The sequence below is a fragment of the Schistocerca nitens genome, chromosome 2, assembly GCF_023898315.1.
Source record: "Schistocerca nitens isolate TAMUIC-IGC-003100 chromosome 2, iqSchNite1.1, whole genome shotgun sequence".
NCBI classification, from domain to species: Eukaryota; Metazoa; Arthropoda; class Insecta; order Orthoptera; family Acrididae; genus Schistocerca; species Schistocerca nitens.
In genome coordinates this window covers 1,168,704,093-1,168,710,631 of record NC_064615.1, presented here as the reverse complement: position 1 = coordinate 1,168,710,631, position 6,539 = coordinate 1,168,704,093, and positions in this window count along the sequence as shown.

The following is a 6,539-nucleotide window of genomic DNA, read 5'->3' as shown; positions in this document are numbered from 1 at the left end:
GAAAATTTTTAAAAAATCTAAGACTGAAAGTGAAGAGATCAAATTTTTGGGATACATAGTACCATCACAAGGAATATGACCAAATCCTGATAAAAGTAGCACAAGCAAGAATTTCCCATATTCAAATACCAAGTAGCAGGTAAAGTCATTCCTTCGACTCAGTTCATTCTTCTGATATTTCGTTCCACACCAATTATAAAATAGAACAGCATTGCTAGGTTGATTTAAGAAGAACGCTTTATCACTTTGTACAGAAGAATGCACTAATGACTAATGCAGTTAGAGAAGCATTAGTTAATGCTGATACCTTGTGTCATTAGCTCGTGGTCGTGCGGTAGCGTTCTCGCTTCCCGCGCCCGGGTTCCCGGGTTCGATACCCGGCGGGGTCAGGCATTTTTCTCTGCCTCGTGATGACTGGGTGTTGTGTGATGTCCTTAGGTTAGTTAGGTTTAAGTAATTCTACGTTCTAGGGGACTGATGACCATAGATGTTAAGTCCCATAGTGCTCAGAGCCAATTGAACCCATTTGAACCTTGTGTCATCCTCATATGAGCAAAGATTTTTGGGTCGCTGCAGATGCTTCAGACACAGGTTTTGGCTGATGTCTGTTTAAGTTGATCAAGATCAGGGTAACTATAACGTAAAATTGAACAGCTTTGGAAGCAGAACACTCACTGGATTCGGGCGTTCTTATTCAGTGACAGGAACTCTAACAACTGTGTGGGCATCAAAATGTTCAGTTACTATATTTATGGCAAAAACATAAAAATATATACTGATCATCAAGCTTCGTGTCCTTTGATGTCGTGGAAATTATTACACACTTGCTTACCGTGTTGGGTATTGGCCTTATAACAATATTCATTTGAAGTAATTAACACAGTAGGAAAACAAAACATTGTGCTGACACATCACCCAGACTACAGCAAGGTCTTACTGGAAATGCAGAAGCACTAGAACAAGTAACAGACAATCACATATTATTCATGAAATACAAACGTTACACCCAATGCCACACTGATATGTGCAGAAACTTTAAAGAACTACAGGAAGAAGCTCCACGTCGTCACACAGTCAGAACACAGTTAAAAAAGAATAACGCAGACAGTTTGAAACAGAATTATATTTCAAACAATGACGTATTGTTCAACAAGAAACATCCTAATACAGAAACTCTGTGTATATGTATTCCATCTGAAAAGTGTAGATAAACTTATTTGGATTACAAATTATACTTGAGGGCATTACGGTACCTCAAGTAATACTGTATTACACTGTTTTTTTGCATAGTGAACCACTTTAAATTGTAGCTGTTGAGCCGACCGCTCGTGGGGATATGGAACATTTTATTGCACCATATTACATTTTGTAGAACGCTGTAAAGCTATATGCTGCACAGTCTGCTACAGCTGCAGTAATAATCAAAATAATCTCAGATGATTACATTCCCCACAGTAGGAAAGTCCAAGTCACTGCTCATAGCAATACATCTTACTTCACTGGCTACAAAATGAGAAAATTTTTGTAAGACAATGACATACAAATAATTTTAGTAGCACAGTTTAACACGAAAGCAAATCCTTGCGAACGTGTGTTTGTCAAATTGAACAGGTTCATACACACTTACACCTATAATGTTACACATATAATCAACACACATGGTGGGTGCAGTATGTAGATTTGTTTGAGATGGTAGTAAACCATCTTCCTATTTATGACACGCGGTACACTCCTGCAGATTTGATGTTGCATGTCAGAGAAAGTAACAAGTGGGTAGATCCTCTTCCGAAATTTCTAAGACAAGCATAACTCTACAAAGAAAAAGGTAATATCCGTTTCAATCGCACTCATTCGTCAGGAACATCTTAGAAAATCAAATTATGACAATCTCAGAAACACGCAACACTATAAAGCAGTAAATTTCGTTTTACTCAGAACTCACCGCATATCTACACAGAGTGATGGCACTACTTTATTAAGGACCATATGTCATCACATGTATCCTAAAACCAATAAAATTTAAGGTTTATAGCCACATAAGGATTTGAGGAAATTTCAATGTACGCAAAAACAGTAAACAAACACTACGAAAGGTAAGCACCAGCTGCGAGAATATTCGTTGTACTGACTACCGAATGAATTGAGAAAATGCGAAACATCACTTATCCGGATTTCGGTTTAAAATAACACTGGTTTTGCAACACGTTTGTGTATCAGTGATACAAGATCTACACTACCTGGAATTGTATTTATCTGTTTGTATACATATGACCCGCATTGATTCGAAGAAGGTGTGCTGCATTAGCAGCTTCCATTTATCTATGATTTTCTATGTTTGTTATAATGTCAATTGTTCTCATTTGTATAGGTATAAGATTGTCTTCTCTGTGTGCGAACATTTATCGTAGACTTACATGTTGCTGAATGCTTCGTATGCTGAACGAAATTGAATCCATGACAGGTACCTTGTGTGAATGTAAAGATTGGACACGAACAGCTAGAAAATGCGGAAATTATAAAATGCCGAGAATAACGCCCTAAGACATGAAAGGGTTTGTACAGATACACTGAGCTGTGTGTCACGTGTCATCGGAACACCACATGATCACTTGCATGTACACCATTAGTACACGTCCACAAACACAGCTAAGCAACATGGATGGTAGTATATTGCTGACAAGAAACTTGTAATTAGATGTTCTTTCCTCTGCCCTTTTTTGATTAGTATTGTTTGTTTTGTAACTGAATCATTTTTAGGAGTAAGTACTTCATTCTTTTGCACTTATGAGCTTTACATGGAGAAGTGTTGTAGTGACTTTTCTCTAATCTGAGTTTTACGTGTATGTAACATTATTGGGAGTAATAACGTCATGATATGAATTCTAAACCCAGATTTTAAATCATATTTTGTAAACCTAAAGACTGTTAAATGGACTTTTTAAAAGCACATGACTGGTAATCAGAATAATGCTAGTAAATATAATGACTTGGACAAAAATTTGTAAATATAAAAGCCAGTAGTAGATAATAAACTACGTACAAAGATAGCTAGAGTTTTCTATGATGAAAACAAACTAGTTATCTGCATCTGATAAACAATGATCGCTCATGTGTTGGAATAGAAAAATTAGAGCATCTTGTATAATTATGATCTCTGGTGCGGTGCAAAATGAGCATTAGGACAAGTAAACAGCATTTCTGGCATATATGAGGTGTGCCCTTACCTAGGGAACGAACTAAAGCCGCTTCCTTCCAGATGGTGTGCAACCGAAAGGGTGTCACTGTATTCCCACACACAGGACCTCAAGATGCACCTCCAACACCAATCCTCTCTGAGTACACTTCACATCACGTAAACACGGTGCGCCGCATCCAGCTATCGCGTCTGAACTAAGCCGCAGTGTGTCAGCAGCAAAATGTAATTTTCGCTGGACTTCTGTGCAGTTACATTATTGACAAATTAAGATGTACACGTTAATACGTTACAAGAAAACAAAACTTATTGAGACATAATTTTCATGTGCTGTCATTAACTTTTCTCCTTTGTAGATAAGCAATCTATTACTGAGAGAACGAAATTCCAGCTTTGTCTAATTTATGTAAAATCATTTTATTCATATGCCATGAACAATGTCCATGTCTTTTCCACTGACAGAATACGATAAAACTGTGGATAGTTGTGTATTATAACCTTCTGCTGTTATCTGGCATCGGCCTTCCCGCTGTTGTGACACCAGTTCCCCTCCAATCACCGAAGTTCTGCGCCGTCACGCTTGGCTAGCACCGGGTCTACCGAGCGCTGTTGGCGAAGAAAGTGCAGCCAGCGCCTTTCGAGGCCAATTGATGAGCTACTTGACAGGGAAGTAGCATCTCTGGTCACGAGAACTGACAACGGCCTGGAGAGTGGTGTACTTGAAGCGAAACAAGCGCTGTACCGTGTGTGAGATACAGAGGCGAGCGTGTGTGCCGAGACTTACCCCGGTTCACTGCTAGTAGTGCCACTGCACCATAATTAAGTTCAAATGAAGTCCCATGCTTCTTGACAGATCGTAGGGGAACGATGCGGGAGACCCGCACCGCCGATTAGGCAAGGTCCTGGTGGAGATGCTTTGCCGTTGCCTTCCTCCGACCGTGATGGGGATGAATGATGATGATGAAGACGACACAAAAACACCGAGTCATCTCGGGGCAGGTGAAAATCCCTGACCCCACCGGGAATCAAACTAAGGACCCCGTGCCTGGGAGCGGGAATGCTACCGCGAGACCACGAGCGGCGGACCATAATTAAGTGTAAAACTAAAAGTCAGAGTTTTATATTCAAACTTTGTCAACATGTACTTTAATGTAACAATGTTTTAAATATCAAGCCTTAAGGTAATTAAGTCGACAGTTTTCACTAAAATACAGTTTTAAGAAAAAAATAAGTGGCGCTAAATAATATAGCTGGAAAGCCACAATTTGGTCAGAATGTGCCTATGGAGGTCATAAATAAGTGGTGCAAGTTTCAAAATTATAGTATAAAACTTACAGCCAGAATCCACATTTTTAGCAAAAATGGAAGGCGCTAAATATTAGACTTTGAAATGTAAAAATTTCTATGGTGCTTCAGGTCAACCTAATAATATTAAGTAAGAGACCACGTTAAGCTAACTCTTACAGTTATTGAGTAATTTAATGAAAACCAGATTTGTGACTAAAATATACCCATTTGTAGTACATTAAGTACCTGTAATTTTAATAGTAGAAAATTTTGGTTACAGCACATGATAAAACCGACTAAATAATAGAGCCATAACAAATTTTAGAAACATAGTATTAATAACAGCCAATAGAAGTTATAATAAAGTTATAGTTCAGAGGTAACGATCTACCGTTAGTTCCACTATAAAGAATTGTTGAAGGCAAAGTTTTTATTCAAGCGAGTTGAAACTTTTTATGTGATTTCAAACAACTTACCAGAATGCAGCTAAAATTAAGAAGATTCTAAATTAATTCACACCTTTGTTATGTAAGATTATGTGTCCGAGAAAGCGGTCATTTAGAGGTTGCTGCCGTGTGCGTAAAGCAGATGACAGCAGACGTTCCCTTGGGCGTCTTCTGCGGCACGCATATAAATACAGCCCGAAGGCAGGGAGAAGGTTAACTTCGTACTCAGCCACTGTAAGATCTGCGTCTAATAAACATCGGATTGCGCTATGCCTCAGAGGATGTCTGAGACGGACTGTAACAAAACGCGTATTTTATGTAATAACTGATAGTGAACTAGCAAGGACTCTACACCGTCCTGGATCGCTTAGATTTCGCTGAAGTAACTGTTAGTGTGCCGTCCGCGATAATTACAAATTCGAGTGGTAAGTGGTAACTATTATTTCCACTTTTCTGGCGAGCATTTATTTCTAACATTTATTTGAGTATTAGTAGCCAGAGCGACAGGAAATTTGGTAGGAACGTACTGTACACGTTGCCTCTGAACTGATGAAAGTGCTGTTTATGATATAAAGATTTACTGTCAACTGAACATAGTGACTTTCAAAGTACTGTGCGAGAGATATACTACAAAATATATGTATGAACTAGAATTTTATACCTTCATTTATAATCATAGTCGTGATCCCGCTAAGTAGAAAGAGAAAAGAAACATTTCTTTCAGTGGACTGGACCAGAATGTGGCCGTGCAGACTGGAAACTGTGGTCCGTATGTTCTCCATAGCTTTCTGGCTGACCGCAAAAATTGTTGCCAGTCTCGTGTGAGAAAGACGGTGTATTATACAACAGTCATCCACCAATTATACCCGCCGCCCCACGTACTGTCCACATTCCCCTCCGTATCAGCAGTCTGCAGCCATTGACGCCTATCGGCTGAGGATGACAGAGCGGTCGGTCGTTACCAGTCGGCCTGTTTATACGAAATTACCTATTATGAAGAAATAAATCCTAGACATTCATCTACTGTATATGTATTTTCCATGTTTAGGAAAAACAGAACACGCTGAACTACTAGAGATAGGTATTTCATAATCACAGAACAAGTACGTCAGTATGTTCTGCAGAAATGATTGCCATTTCAATCTCCTCGGTTCAGCATCTGACCTGTTGCCTAGTAGGCACAGGGTCCACAATGGATCCTAGCTTGTTCCATGAGTGATGGTATCAACGTGTGTAAGGTGTGAATAGAATCCTGTGGTATAGCCATCCATGTGGCATTCACCTTGTTCCAAAGTCCATCTGTAGTGGTTGGGTTGGCACCGGGTCACAGTGCTGCACCCATCATTTCACCATATCCCACACATTTTCGATTGGCGGCAGATCTGGTGATAAGGCGGACGAGGCCAATAGTCTGACATGCTGTGACACCAAGAAGGCACGTGTTCATTGCACTGTCGTGCTGAGAATGGCTTCTGGGCTGTTGTGCGGAATGGGTATGGCTATATGTCACAGGATGTCATTCGTGTAGGTCGTGCTGTCACAGTGTCCTGGAGACGTACCAACTGTGATTTGCTGTCATACCCAATAGCATCTCACACCATAAAGCCTTCCGT